The following is a 16,477-nucleotide window of genomic DNA, read 5'->3' on the forward strand; positions in this document are numbered from 1 at the left end:
GGTTGGGAACCACTGGACTAAACTAGCTAACTGTATATAAAGTAGTTGAAACTATCTCCACCTCCAGCAGGTACAACAGTAACATGCTGCTCTAACACTGATGCTTCAGTATTAATAATCTAATGATGTTATATATAATAATATATCAGTCAGAGGGACCAAGCCACTACTTTTACTGCAATACTTTAATTACATCAAGCTCATAATATGTATGTACTTTTACTTAAGTAGGATTGTTCATGCAGGACTTTTACTTGTAATTGAGTAGTTTGACATTGTTGTATTGGTACGTTGACTTAAATAAAGGATCTGAATTAGGGATGCACGATATTATCGGCACGTCATCAGTATCGGCCGATAAAAGCTCTAAAATGAAATATCAGCATCGGCGAATTCTGCCGATTATGAGACGTCGACATGTAGCCATCTCCTCCGCCGCCTGACTGTGCTTCCCTTGATGGACTGTTTGGCCCAACGGTCCCGGTGCTTGTTATTCAGGTTAAAGTGGGAAGAAGCAGCGGGTCTGACGAGCAGCTGAGTGAAGTGGAGCCTGCGTAGGAAGCAGCGGGACCGTCAGGGTGAAACAGTCCATCGAGGTGCTGTGGTGTTCGGCTGCACAGATAGGAAATCCCTCTGCTGACAGGATGTACCACTCTGTTTGGAAAATAAAAAAACGTTATCTTCTTCTTTTTGGTTTATAACGGCGGTTGACAACCAGCGTATTAGGTGCATTACCGCCACCCTCTGCTCCGGACTGTTGACCAGAGATTAAATCCTACACATTAATCCTGTCTGTCTAATAAACTCAAAGAAAACTCTACTGCTCCACCAACTTGGCAGGTTCATTAAAGTTTTAATGCTGAGCACCTGAATCCAGTCTTCCTAAATTCTTCCTTCATATATTGTCTTTCTTGATCATACTTAGTTCAATCTATGCTTGCATGCATAATAGTCTCCTCAGCCAGCTGGAAAAAAATATGTGCATATATCGGTATCGGCATCGGCAATCGGCCACAATGAGTTGGAAATATCGGCATATCGGATATCGGCAAAAAATCCAATATCGTGCATCCTTAATCTGAATACTTCTTCCACCACTGCTGAAGTATCAAACCTGTGCAGGAGACTATTTAATTGTCAGTTTACCGACAGGGAGATTTACTTGTAAGGTAAAATTAACATGAGTTGTAGGGTGAGAAGTCTACATGTCAATAACATATATTGAAGAGAAGAAGACTACACACTAAGCTTCAATGATTTTACTGTACAGCCGACGTTTCGGCTGCACTTGGTCTTTCTCAAGGCAATATACAGTATATCATTATGGTTATGCTCACAAATATCTCCCCAGCAACTCTATAAGCAAATCCTGCCACATCTATGTCACAATAAATTTAAAGTCTTACAAACGTTGTAACTGAAGGACAGACCTGACAGCATTACCAGAAACAAATAATAAGTGTCTCTTAATGTCTACGGGTCAATCTTCACAAAGATGCTCTCACATTTCCTTCTATACTGCATGAAGCAGATCCAAGTGGATCATTCTCTGCTTTACACGCAGTTTGCAGGTTATTAACACACTTCTAGCAAAACTGTAAGCATTGGTCTCTACATTGCACTATTTTGCCAGTTGCCTTTCCACAATGACACATGTGAAAACACTTTTAGATAATGAGTTCACTTAAAAATCAGAGCTTGAACAATATAAATAGGCCACAGGTAAACATTTGGTTTGGACAACAATGGAGGCCAATATTGGACAGAGAGTCATGTCAGGACTGGATACGACACTCCAGGCGATACTTTTATGTGTGTTTACTACATTTATGACAAAACTGTAGGGGAAATCTTATTTCTTAATCTGTTATTCTGATTTGGTGTGTTGTAGATTGTAAGAATGATGAACTCTTTGTAAGGACAAAGTATGTTTGAATGAACTGTACAAGTAAATAGCATAGAACTCAAATGACTGGTCTTAAACAAACTGACGCCCCCTGCGTCTAGACAGAGGACAGAATTAACTTTGCAGGGGTGAAATCAAGACAGATGTATTGTATTGATGCAAAAACACTATTTTTTAAAAACAGTTTGAGGAGTTTTGCAAGAATAGTTTGCTTTTGCATGAGATGTATAATGTTTTGCTGGTTTGCTGTAAGGTTTTGTGGTTAAATAGCCTGTAGTTTTAAAGATAGTGCCTAAACAATCAGAAAAAAACTGTAATCAGGCTCATGTGAAAACCACTAGATGTCTATGATGTGATGAAAGGGTTACATTCAATGGATCTCCAAAGCATTCACACCTGTGTTAAAGAAACTACATTCACATGACTTTGTTCTCTTATTTATTTAATATAACAGTGAAACATCTTCAGGTGCTGTGTGGTTTAGACACAAAGTCCAGGTAATTGCACCAAAAGAAAAAAAACAGACAAAAAGAGGCAAAATGAAAACTTTAATACTCACTGAAGACATTTACAGACACACAACAGACTTAATTTGTCTACAGAGACTCATTTATTGTTCTCAAACATATAGTCCTCAATGATAAGACCTTAAAGATCCTGGATCTTTATGCATGTTCATTGTTAAAACAAGTGTGATTAAATACAACAAAACAAGAGTGTGAGCAAAAGTCATCCTGACATATTTAATGTAATATTTTTTCATCTGCTCGTTAAGTTTCATAAAACAATGAATCATTAAACACAAACTCAGGATCTGTTGTCAGCGTGCAGCCAAGAAGGCAGACATGACAAGAGCTGCTAACTTCTAATAGCAAAGTCTGAATCATATCATGGAAGATTTAAAATACATAGATGAAAACAAAAAGGAATAAAGTGAAGTACAATACACACTGGTATGTATATTTTCTTTTCATGTTTGCATTCATTGTGTTATAATGAAATGAAAACATCAGTACCTGCTGTTTTGGACAGAGAGGATTGGTTTGAAGTTTGAAGTCCTTAAGTTTTATTTGAACTACAGTTTTTCATGGGACTGTGTGAACTGTATTCAGTGAGTCAGTATCCAACACAGCTGATGGCAGCCATGACAGAAAACCTTTCACAGCCTTTCCTATGACAGTTGTTTGAGTTTAGTATCAGCAGCTCTATGCTGCCCTCTGCTGGACAACATCTGATTAAACTAGTGTAGTAAAACTATTAGAAAAAGACAGGACACAAATATTTATTTTCCAGTTTAATCTGTTTATTTAATGACAGACTAACAGCAGTGTTAATGTTGGATTAGGGGGCATTCTCTACAAGTGTATAGAAGGAAAACAGGAGCATCAGGGCAATCAAATATCACTTTCAAACAACATGATCAGTCTTAAATTAGTGCAAATGTGTTCATAAACGCTCAGCAGCGTCCTCCGCAGTTTCTCTGCAGCACCTGGTATTCCCAGGCGGTCTCCCATCCAAGTACTAATCAGGCCCGACCCTGCAAAGCTAATGAATATTAGCAAAACTGGAAAAATTTGATGTGCATTTTTTTAATAGATTTATTCTGTTATTTTACAAGCCACATGTAAATTGTTTCTGTAATTTGTCAACACATTCTCCATATCCAACAAAACAGAAACAAACTTGTATATAACCCACTGTTCAAAGTTATTACACTTAAACTGTACCTTCAACGTGCACAGGTCTACCATTATTACATGCGATTCTAATGAAGACATCAGATAAACGTTGAGCACGGTAGGTACAGTCAGGATAATTAGTTTGTCCAACTCTTCTACAGTTAACAACTGTAAAGCGTTCAGAACTTCGTATGTTTGCATTATTTATAACCCTAAGACAATTGTCACGGACTGATCGTGTATTGGTGGTGATGATGAAGGAATTTATAGGCTTGCAACGAACTATTTCTTCATTAATACGTCTCATTTTTCTATTACATCCATCATCATTCAACATTTCTCTATTGATGTGCTTCTCATTGAAGGTCAGAGGCCCAGAGACTCCAATGGCACAGGGCAGCACCAGCAGCAAACATGCAAACTGGATCCTCATGATTCACTGGTGAAGAAAAAAACAGGAAAATTGTTCTGAGTGAATTTAGAGCAGAACAAGTGATGCAGTGACTTCAGCAACATACTGTATGTGGATCCTGACAGCGCAGAGCCTTTTCCTCTGAATCTTTCTCTTTGTTGTGAATGTTGACTCAAATTAATTATTAAAGTTGCACTGCACATCATTTTCCAAGTGCAGAGTATTGAGAGATTATTTTCTCCTCTTGTCCTAACAATAACTCATCAACTTGTTCTTTCTCTCTATATTATCTGCAGATGTTTTTGTTTCAGGAGGGCAGCTGGCTAGCTCAGTTAACTTTAATTTAGTTTTTTCAAGAGTCTGAGCCTGTCACAGGAAGAAAATACTGCAAACTCATGCATTCAAAAATGCTACATAAAAAATCTCTAGAAGGCCGCTGTGGAAACATTATGAACTACGTGACCAAAGTTGAGCAGATTCAGGATGGTTTTGTTCAAATCTGGAAAAATATTGTCAGGAAATACAAAACTAATAAAATCTACATTTTTTTCATTTATTAATTTAACAAATTTAATCGAGCAAACGTGAGCGAGGCTCACTGAGGAGAATCAGACCACCAAGAGATTTAAAGAGGAACTTTTTCTAATAAGGTCCCTTACCTTATTTCTTGCTCGGCTGATGAGTAGTTGGTTGGTTGACTGGTTGGTTGACTGGTTGGTTGGTTGGTTGGTTGGTTGGTTGACTGGCTGTGATCCAGGCAGGAGTTGGTCAACTGAGTCAGTTGCTGAAGAGTCTTCAGTGAAGGAAATCCTCTGAAGCTGCAACCTGGTTACAGTCAGTTCATTATATAGTGTCCAGGTGGAAGCAGCAGACACATACTGTAGTCTGTCCTTTAATTTACACCCTTCATGTTCACAGTGTCATGCAGTGATAGTGAAACAGAAAAGGTCACACAAGGACACCTGTGACAGTCAATAATGTACAGCTGTAAATTATTAACTGACACAGGACGACTGTTGGAGTTTCCAACCTTTTTGGCTTTTGACGTCTTACAAAAAGCAGTGTGTACTACTGCACCAAATAGTGATTTTTCCCTCCAAATTTCTCACATGGTTACATTTCAATAAATGTTCAAATGATCCAATGTTTCACCAAAAAGCAAAGATTAGAGAAAAAGTCAAAAACTGAAAACAGATTTGTGTATCAGAACTTTGTTTTTTCTTCTTTCTTCTCTCATTAATCATCTCACGACCCCTCAGATTTATCTGGTGACCTTTTGGAGGGGCCCGACCCCTAGGTTGGGAACCACTGGACTAAACTAGCTAACTGTATATAAAGTAGTTGAAACTATCTCCACCTCCAGCAGCTACAACAGTAACATGCTGCTCTAACACTGATGCTTCAGTATTAATAATCTAATGATGTCATATATATTAATATATCAGTCAGAGGGACCAAACCACTACTTTTACTGCAATACTTTAATTACATCAAGCTCATAATATGTATGTACTTTTACTTAAGTAGGATTGTTCATGCAGGACTTTTACTTGTAATTGAGTAGTTTGACATTGTTGTATTGGTACGTTGACTTAAATAAAGGATCTGAATTAGGGATGCACGATATTATCGGCACGTCATCAGTATCGGCCGATAAAAGCTCTAAAATGAAATATCGGCATCGGCGAATTCTGCCGATTATGAGAGGTCGACATGTAGCCATCTCCTCCGCCGCCTGACTGTGCTTCCCTTGATTGACTGTTTGGCCCAACGGTCGCGGTGCTTGTTATTCAGGTTAAAGTGGGAAGAAGCAGCGGGTCTGACGAGCAGCTAAGTGAAGTGGAGCCTGCGTAGGAAGCACCGGGACCGTCAGGGTGAAACAGTCCATCAGGTGCTGCGGTGTTCGGCTGCACAGATAGGAAATCCCTCTGCTGACAGGATGTACCACTCTGTTTGAAAAATAAAAAAACGTTATCTTCTTCTTTTTGGTTTATAACGGCGGTTGGCAACCAGCGTATTAGGTGCATTACCGCCACCCTCTGCTCCGGACTGTTGACCAGAGATTAAATCCTACACATTAATCCTGTCTGTCTAATAAACTCAAAGAAAACTCTACTGCTCCACCAACTTGGCAGGTTCATTAAAGTTTTAATGCTGAGCACCTGAATCCAGTCTTCCTAAATTCTTCCTTCATATATTGTCTTTCTTGATCATACTTAGTTCAATCTATGCTTGCATGCATAATAGTCTCCTCAGCCAGCTGGAAAAAAATATGTGCATATATCGGTATCGGCATTGGCAATCAGCCACAATGAGTTGGAAATATCGGCATACCGGATATCAACAAAAAATCCAATATCGTGCATCCCTAATCTGAATACTTCCTCCACCACTGCTGACGTATCAAACCTGTGCAGGAAACTATTCAATCGTCAGTTTACCGACAGGGAGATTTACTTGTAAGGTAAAATTAACAAGAGTTGTCAGGTGAAAAGTCTACATGTCAATAACATATATTGAAGAGAAGAAGACTACACACTAAGCTTCAATGATTTTACTGTACAGCCGACGTTTCGGCTGCACTTGGTCTTTCTCAAGGCAATATACAGTATATCATTATGGTTATGCTCACAAATGTCTCCCCAGCAACTCTATAAGCAAATCCTGCCACATCTATGTCACAATAAATTTAAAGTCTTACAAACGCTGTAACTCAAGACTGCTGCAGGACAGACCTGACAGCATTACCAGAAACAAATAATAAGTGTCTCTTAATGTCTACAGGTCAATCTTCACAAAGATGCTCTCACATTTCCTTCTATACTGCATGAAGCAGATCCAAGTGGATAAAAGGACAAATGTCACAACAGATTCTTCAGTTTCTGATCACATCAGTATCTTAAAACTACTCCACACTAAACTTATCACTCCCTCAAACACTGCAAACTTTCTCTTTCACTTTCATCATTTAAATCTTGCTAATGAGAGAGTTTACAGTTTTTTTCTGAATGCTTAAACACTAACAGTGATTCTTGAAGCACTATGTGTGAAACCATTAACACTTGTAACCAATGCATTTACCAAGTGTGCCAAACTGAAAACACGTTCTCTGCTTTACACTCAATTTGCAGTTTATTAACACACTTCTAGCAAAACTGTAAGCATTGGTCTCTACATTGCACTATTTTGCCAGTTGTCTTTCCACAATGACACATGTGAAAACACTTTTAGATAATGAGTTCACTTACAAATCAGAGCTTGAACAATATAAATAGGCCACAGGTAAACATTTGGTTTGGACAACAATGGAGGCCAATATTGGACAGAGAGTCATGTCAGGACTGGATACGACACTACAGGCGACACCTTTATGTGTGTTTACTACATGTATGACAAAACTGTAGGGGAAATCTTATTTCTTAATCTGTTATTCTGATTTGGTGTGTTGTAGATTGTAAGAATGATGAACTCTTTGTAAGGACAAAGTATGTTTGAATGAACTGTACAAGTAAATAGCATTGAACTCAAATGACTGGTCTTAAACAAACTGACGCCCCTTGCGTCTAGACAGAGGACAGAATTAACTTTGCAGGGGTGAAATCAAGACAGACGTATTGTATTGATGCAAAAACACTATTTTTTAAAAACAGTTTGAGGAGTTTTGCAAGAATTGTTTGCTTTTGCATGAGATGTATAATGTTTTGCTGGTTTGCTGTAAGGTTTTGTGGTTAAATAGCCTGTAGTTTTAAAGATAGTGCCTAAACAATCAGAAAAAAACTGTAATCAGGCTCATGTGAAAACCACTAGATGTCTATGATGTGATGAAAGGGTTACATTCAATGGATCTCCAAAGCATTCACACCTGTGTTAAAGAAACTACATTCACATGACTTTGTTCTTTTATTTATTTAATATAACAGTGCAACATCTTCAGGTGCTGTGTGGTTTAGACACAAAGTCCAGGTAATTGCACCAAAAGAAAAAAAACAGACAAAAAGAGGCAAAATGAAAACTTTAATACTCACTGAAGACATTTACAGACACAAAACAGACTTAATTTGTCTACAGAGACTCATTTATTGTTCTCAAACATATAGTCCTCAATGATAAGACCTTAAAGATCCTGGATCTTTATGCATGTTCATTGTTAAAACAAGTGTGATTAAATACAACAAAACAAGAGTGTGAGCAAAAGTCATCCTGACATATTTAATGTAATATTTTTTCATCTGCTCGTTAAGTTTCATAAAACAATGAATCATTAAACACAAACTTAGGATCTGTTGTCAGCTTGCAGCCAAGAAGGCAGACATGACAAGAGCTGCTAACTTCTAATAGCAAAGTCTGAATCATATCATGGAAGATTTAAAATGCATAGATGAAAACAAAAAGGAATAAAGTGAAGTATAATACACGCTGGTATGTATATTTTCTTTTCATGTTTGCATTCATTGTGTTATAATGAAATGAAAACATCAGTACCTGCTGTTTTGGACAGAGAGGATTGGTTTGAACAGACGGTCCTGAAGTTTTATTTGAACTACAGTTTTTCATGGGACTGTGTGAACTGTATTCAGTGAGTCAGTATCCAACACAGCTGATAGCAGCCATGACAGAAAACCTTTCACAGCCTTTCCTATGACAGTTGTTTGAGTTTAGTATCAGCAGCTCTATGCTGCCCTCTGCTGGACAACATCTGATTAAACTAGTGTAGTAAAACTATTAGAAAAAAGGAAAGACAGGACACAAATATTTATTTTCCAGTTTAATCTGTTTATTTAATGACAGACTAACAGCAGTGTTAATGTTGGATTAGGGGGCATTCTCTACAAGTGTATAGAAGGAAAACAGGAGCATCAGGGCAATCAAATATCACTTTCAAACAACATGATCAGTCTTAAATTAGTGCAAATGTGTTCATAAACGCTCAGCAGCGTCCTCTGCAGTTTCTCTGCAGCACCTGGTATTCCCAGGCGGTCTCCCATCCAAGTACTAATCAGGCCCGACCCTGCATAGCTAATGAATATTAGCAAAACTGGAAAAATTTGATGTGCATTTTTTTAATAGATTTATTCTGTTATTTTACAAGCCACATGTAAATTGTTTCTGTAATTTGTCAACACATTCTCCATATCCAACAAAACAGAAACAAACTTGTATATAACCCACTGTTCAAAGTTATTACACTTAAACTGTACCTTCAACGTGCACAGGTCTACCATTATTACATGCGATTCTAATGAAGACATCAGATAAACGTTGAGCACGGTAGGTACAGTCAGGATAATTAGTTTGTCCAACTCTTCTACAGTTAACAACTGTAAAGCGTTCAGTACTTCGTATGTTTGCATTATTTATAACCCTAAGACAATTGTCACGGACTGATCGTGTATTGGTGGTGATGATGAAGGAATTTATAGGCTTGCAACGAACTATTTCTTCATTAATACGTCTCATTTTTCTATTACATCCATCATCATTCAACATTTCTCTATTGATGTGCTTCTCATTGAAGGTCAGAGGCCCAGAGACTCCAATGGCACAGGGCAGCACCAGCAGCAAACATGCAAACTGGATCCTCATGATTCACTGGTGAAGAAAAAAACAGGAAAATTGTTCTGAGTGAATTTAGAGCAGAACAAGTGATGCAGTGACTTCAGCAACATACTGTATGTGGATCCTGACAGCGCAGAGCCTTTTCCTCTGAATCTTTCTCTTTGTTGTGAATGTTGACTCAAATTAATTATTAAAGTTGCATTGCACATCATTTTCCAAGTGCAGAGTATTGAGAGATTATTTTCTCCTCTTGTCCTAACAATAACTCATCAACTTGTTCTTTCTCTCTATATTATCTGCAGATGTTTTTGTTTCAGGAGGGCAGCTGGCTAGCTCAGTTAACTTTAATTTAGTTTTTTCAAGAGTCTGAGCCTGTCACAGGAAGAAAATACTGCAAACTCATGCATTCAAAAATGCTACATAAAAAATCTCTAGAAGGCTGCTGTGGAAACATTATGAACTACGTGACCAAAGTTGAGCAGATTCAGGATGGTTTTGTTCAAATCTGGAAAAATATTGTCAGGAAATACAAAACTAATAAAATCTACATTTTTTTCATTTATTAATTTAACAAATTTAATCAAGCAAACGTGAGCGAGGCTCACTGAGGAGAATCAGACCACCAAGAGATTTAAAGAGGAACTTTTTCTAATAAGGTCCCTTACCTTATTTCTTGCTCGGCTGATGAGTAGTTGGTTGGTTGACTGGTTGGTTGACTGGTTGGTTGGTTGGTTGGTTGGTTGGTTGGTTCACTGGCTTTGATCCAGGCAGGAGTTGGTCAACTGAGTCAGTTGCTGAAGAGTCTTCAGTGAAGGAAATCCTCTGAAGCTGCGACCTGGTTACAGTCAGTTCATTATATAGTGTCCAGGTGGAAGCAGCAGACACATACTGTAGTCTGTCCTTTAATTTACACCCTTCATGTTCACAGTGTCATGCAGTGATAGTGAAACAGAAAAGGTCACACAAGGACACCTGTGACAGTCAATAATGTACAGCTGTAAATTATTAACTGACATAGGACGACTGTTGGAGTTTCCAACCTTTTTGGCTTTTGACGTCTTACAAAAAGCAGCGTGTAGTCCTGGTCACATTTCAGTTGTCTATGAGTTGTTAAAAACTGCACCAAATAGTGATTTTTCCCTCTAAATTTCTCACATGGTTACATTTCAATAAATGTTCAAATGATCCAATGTTTCACCAAAAATCAAAGATTAGAGAAAAAGTAAAAAAAACTGAAAACAGATTTGTGTATCTGAACTTTGCTTTTTCTTCTTTCCTCTCCCATTAATCATCTCACGACCCCTCAGATTTATCTGGTGACCTTTTGGAGGGGCCCGACCCCTAGGTTGGGAACCACTGGACTAAACTAGCTAACTGTATATAAAGTAGTTGAAACTAGCTCCACCTCCAGCAGCTACAACAGTAACATGCTGCTCTAACACTGATGCTTCAGTATTAATAATCTAATGATGTCATATATAATAATATATCAGTCAGAGGGACCAAGCCACTACTTTTACTGCAATACTTTAATTACATCAAGCTCATAATACTTATGTACTTTTACTTAAGTAGGATTGTTCATGCAGGACTTTTACTTGTAATTGAGTAGTTTGACATTGTTGTATTGGTACGTTGACTCAAATAAAGGATCTGAATTAGGGATGCACGATATTATCGGCACGTCATCGGTATCGGCCGATAAAAGCTCTAAAATGAAATATCGGCATCGGCGAATTCTGCCGATTATGAGAGGTCGACATGTAGCCATCTCCTCCGCCGCCTGACTGTGCTTCCCTTGATGGACTGTTTGGCCCAACGGTCCCGGTGCTTCCTCCGCAGGCTCCACTTCACTCAAGGTGCCCGTCAGACCCACTGCTTCTTCCCACTTTAACCTGAATAACAAACCGGGGCTCAGTGCTCCACATAGAGAACCAGGGCTATCGTTAGCTGGGAGGCTAGCGAAGGCTAGCTGGCTGTGCTTCCCTCCGGTCATGCTGCGGCTAACGCTCCGCTAGCCTCCCAGCTAACGATAGCCCCGGCTCTCTATGTGTATCCAACTGGACCACCGAGCCCCGACTTGTTATTCGGGTTAAAGTGGGAAGAAGCAGCGGGTCTGACGAGCAGCTAAGTGAAGTGGAGCCTGCGTAGGAAGCACCGGGACCGTCAGGGTGAAACAGTCCATCGAGGTGCTGCGGTGTTCGGCTGCACAGATAGGAAATCCCTCTGCTGACAGGATGTACCACTCTGTTTGAAAAATAAAAAAAACGTTATCTTCTTCTTTTTGGTTTATAACGGCGGTTGGCAACCAGCGTATTAGGTGCATTACCGCCACCCTCTGCTCCGGACTGTTGACCAGAGATTAAATCCTACACATTAATCCTGTCTAATAAACTCAAAGAAAACTCTACTGCTCCACCAACTTGGCAGGTTCATTAAAGTTTTAATGCTGAGCTCCTGAATCCAGTCTTCCTAAATTCTTCCTTCATATAGGCCTATTGTCTTTCTTGATCATACTTAGTTCAATCTATGCTTGCATGCATAATAGTCTAAACAAATAATAAGTGTCTCTTAATGTCTACGGGTCAATCTTCACAAAGATGCTCTCACATTTCCTTCTATACTGCATGAAGCAGATCCAAGTGGATCATTCTCTGCTTTACACGCAGTTTGCAGGTTATTAACACACTTCTAGCAAAACTGTAAGCATTGGTCTCTACATTGCACTATTTTGCCAGTTGCCTTTCCACAATGACACATGTGAAAACACTTTTAGATAATGAGTTCACTTAAAAATCAGAGCTTGAACAATATAAATAGGCCACAGGTAAACATTTGGTTTGGACAACAATGGAGGCCAATATTGGACAGAGAGTCATGTCAGGACTGGATACGACACTCCAGGCGATACTTTTATGTGTGTTTACTACATTTATGACAAAACTGTAGGGGAAATCTTATTTCTTAATCTGTTATTCTGATTTGGTGTGTTGTAGATTGTAAGAATGATGAACTCTTTGTAAGGACAAAGTATGTTTGAATGAACTGTACAAGTAAATAGCATTGAACTCAAATGACTGGTCTTAGACAAACTGATGCCCCCTGCGTCTAGACAGAGGACAGAATTAACTTTGCAGGGGTGAAATCAAGACAGACGTATTGTATTGATGCAAAAACACTATTTTTTAAAAACAGTTTGAGGAGTTTTGCAAGAATAGTTTGCTTTTGCATGAGATGTATAATGTTTTGCTGTTTTGCTGTAAGGTTTTGTGGTTAAATAGCCTGTAGTTTTAAAGATAGTGCCTAAACAATCAGAAAAAAACTGTAACCAGGCTCATGTGAAGACCACTAGATGTCAATGATGTGATGAAAGGGTTACATTCAATGGATCTCCAAAGCATTCACACCTGTGTTAAAGAAACTACATTCACGTGACTTTGTTCTCTTATTTATTTAATATAACAGTGCAACATCTTCAGGTGCTGTGTGGTTTAGACACAAAGTCCAGGTAATTGCACCAAAAGAAAAAAAACAGACAAAAAGAGGCAAAATGAAAAGTCAAACACTCACTGAAGACATTTACAGACACAAAACAGACTTAATTTGTCTACAGAGACTCATTTATTGTTCTCAAACATATAGTCCTCAATGATAAGACCTTAAAGATCCTGGATCTTTATGCATGTTCATTGTTAAAACAAGTGTGATTAAATACAACAAAACAAGAGTGTGAGCAAAAGTCATCCTGACATATTTAATGTAATATTTTTTCATCTGCTCGTTAAGTTTCATAAAACAATGAATCATTAAACACAAACTCAGGATCTGTTGTCAGCTTGCAGCCAAGAAGGCAGACATGACAAGAGCTGCTAACTTCTAATAGCAAAGCCTGAATCATATCATGGAAGATATAAAATACATAGATGAAAACAAAAAGGAATAAAGTGAAGCATAATACACACTGGTATGTATATTTTCTTTTCATGTTTGCATTTACTGTGTTAAAATGAAATGAAAACATCAGTACCTGCTGTTTTGGACAGAGAGGATTTGTTTGAACAGACGGTCCTGGAGTTTTAATTGAACTACAGTTTTTCATGGGACTGTGTGAACTGTATTCAGTGAGTCAGTATCCAACACAGCTGATAGCAGCCATGACAGAAAACCTTTCACAGCCTTTCCTATGACAGTTGTTTGAGTTTAGTATTGGCAGCTCTATGCTGCCCTCTGCTGGACAACATATGATTAAACTAGTGCAGTAAAACTATTAGAAAAAGACAGGACACAAATATTTATTTCCAGTTTCATCTGTTAATTTAATGACAGACTAACAGCAGTGTTAATGTTGGATTAGGGGGCATTCTCTACAAGTGTATAGAAGGAAAACAGGAGCATCAGGACAATCAAATATCACTTTCAAACAACATGATCAGTCTTAAATTAGTGCAAATGTGTTCATAAAAGCTCCTCTGCAGTTTCCCTGCAGCACCTGGTATTCCCAGACGGTCTGTCATCCAAGTACTAACCAGGCCCGACCCTGCTTAGCTTCTGAGATCATAGGCCAATTTCATACTGCTGACATGTTTCCTCAGAACAGCCATTCCTATCACTAAATTTCTCCATTACAACACGGGAAACACATCCTGACAGCTGTGAGTGTTATTGTAGATACTGTTCCCCCCTTTGTTTAGTAGCAAAAGGAGCTCACACACCTGTCAAATTCATGCTCTTGACTTGTTCCCTCATAACAGCTAAGTCCTAATAATAATAGTAATAAATACAGCCGCTAAATTAAAAAAAACGCTTGATCAAGTCAGGTTTTAACCCACAACTTTTAAAATTCAGTGCTGCTGTCAAACACAATGAGCTAAAGATTTATAGTCTTGTGGGTTCTGGTTTCTTGCCTTTTTGATTCGTTTACAATGTCTGAACATTTTACCAAAACATGCTTTGATGCAGCTTTGTTCAAGTCTGACTGACTTTGTATTGAAACTACAGTCTTGTGGGTTGTTTGTCACTAAACAGACTTATAACTGTGTGTTGATGAAAATGATGGTTCTGGTTTCGCCTCTTGTGGATTTTACTCCTGAGGTGTTTGTTTCCTGATCTGCTCGTTCTCCTGCATCATTAAAGCTTTTCTGGACCTTCAGATAAAAGCAAAACATGAGTCATTTTCCACTCACATTATTACAATACATCATACATATTTCTATCACTGCATTACTCTGACAGTTATCAGTTATGTGGATAAACAGGCTGACTATGAGTACACAATGGACCATGAAGAGTAAAGTGCATCAGAATCAGCTTCATGTATAAATAACACATTAGTTAGAGAGATATAGAGACAGAAAGGAACTTAAATGACAAAATAGAGAGAAGACAGATTAAATCATTTTCTGAAGAAGCAATTAATAATAAATATGAACAAGTGAATAATTATGAAATTGTTTTAATGATAATATCTCCTCAGCGTCCCTGTGTGACAGACTGAAGGATTTAAGAACATTTATATATTATTTATTTATAGGTGTTGTCTGTATAGATTCTTTAAGCTCTGTGTTTCCTCTTAATGTCAATAAATTATTACCATATTAACTGTGAGACACTGGTATCACAACAAGACAGATATTGAGTTGAAAGTTGAAATGACCTGTTCTTATGTTTATGTCTGAGCAGGACAGTGACGACTACAGCAACACAAACAACGACCACTGCTGTGATCAATACAAAGATCAAAGTGAAATCTATGAGAAAAAGAGGAAAAATGTGATATGAAACACTAAATATTCATAAAGCAAGTACAGTTTAATGTGAATTTTGACTTGAGACAACTTTAAGGTTAACTTACTCTTATTGGATCCAGATTCATCATTAAAACCTGAAGAAAGAAAACAAAATAGAATCGTAAAATAATCATCAGTTAATAAATCTGTGGTTTTTGAAGTGTTTCTCACCATCAGCAGATGATCGTTGGACTTCAGGAATCATCTTAAACACTTGAATTTCAGGGACTGAGAGCAGTCGTGCTGCACATCCAACCTGTGTATCGTTTCCATGGAAACCAGACAGCACAGCTGTAGTGGTGACGGTGACTGTACCGTTGGTGTTGGTGACACTGACTGTGCTGTTGTGAGAGAAGTAGAGGTCTTGTTGTGGGACATTCAGAGTTACTGAAGGAGCAGGACGACCTGTGGCCGAGCAGGACACAACGGTCTCTTCAGTAGAGTTTGATTCTCTGATTTGTAGAATGGGTTCATGCAGCTCTGCAAAGACAAAACATTAAAAAAATATCACATGGAGCAAGTTGTTACAATAAAAATCAACTAGTTTGCTGATTTCCTCTGTTTTATAACATTATAAATCAAATATTTTTGGGCTTTAGACTGAATAAAACACACATTTTAAGAAATCTTTGGTTTCTTGGACATTATGATGAGCAGTTGTCTCTGTTTCCTAGATTTAATTTCACAAACTGAGAAATTTGATATGATTATAATATAATTTAAATATCATGACCATCATGTCTTCTTCCTAGGTTCCTTTTCAGCACTTTGGCCAGGCTGGCAAAGAGTCATAACTCTACTGATCCATGTATTCCTATAGCTCTCAGTAGTAACGACTGAAGCCATGAGCTTCTTTAATGATAAAATTCTAACTATTAGAGACAAAATTAACCACCTCCTGCCCTCAACAGGCACCGTTCTCTCCCCAAACACAGGAACCTTGGTAACGGCAGTAAATCTTGACATATATTTGGACTGTTTTTCTCCAGTAGACTTGTCTGAACTAACTTCAATGATTTGTTCAGCTAAACCATCAACCTGTCTCTTAGATCCCATCCCAACTAGGCTGCTTAAGGAAGCCTTACCCTTAGTGAGCACTTCTTTACTAGATATGATCAATCTGTCTTTAGTAACAGGC

At 38.1% G+C, this 16,477-nt stretch overlaps 3 long non-coding RNA genes across 4 annotated transcripts; all 3 read right to left on the reverse strand.

Moving 5' to 3' along the window:
- Nucleotides 1-3,187: 3,187 nt before the first annotated feature.
- On the reverse strand, nt 3,188-4,995 carry LOC137176986 (uncharacterized). Its single transcript, XR_010925914.1, has 2 exons — nt 4,657-4,995; nt 3,188-4,024 (listed from the first exon to the last, which is right to left on the reverse strand). It is a non-coding gene; the product is annotated as an uncharacterized lncRNA (long non-coding RNA).
- Nucleotides 4,996-8,749: 3,754 nt separating this feature from the next.
- On the reverse strand, nt 8,750-11,920 carry LOC137177317 (uncharacterized). The gene is made up of 2 exons (XR_010926068.1): nt 10,219-11,920; nt 8,750-9,586 (listed from the first exon to the last, which is right to left on the reverse strand). It is a non-coding gene; the product is annotated as an uncharacterized lncRNA (long non-coding RNA).
- A 1,924-nt stretch (nt 11,921-13,844) lies between these two features.
- On the reverse strand, nt 13,845-15,726 carry LOC137177264 (uncharacterized). 2 transcript variants are annotated; one of them, XR_010926042.1, is made up of 4 exons: nt 15,511-15,726; nt 15,405-15,434; nt 15,207-15,300; nt 13,845-14,697 (listed from the first exon to the last, which is right to left on the reverse strand). It is a non-coding gene; the product is annotated as an uncharacterized lncRNA (long non-coding RNA). The 2 variants fall into 2 exon arrangements; XR_010926043.1 differs by lacking the exon at nt 13,845-14,697 and adding an exon at nt 15,012-15,043.
- Nucleotides 15,727-16,477: the final 751 nt, after the last annotated feature.

Source organism: Thunnus thynnus, chromosome 24, assembly GCF_963924715.1.
Source record: "Thunnus thynnus chromosome 24, fThuThy2.1, whole genome shotgun sequence".
NCBI classification, from domain to species: Eukaryota; Metazoa; Chordata; class Actinopteri; order Scombriformes; family Scombridae; genus Thunnus; species Thunnus thynnus.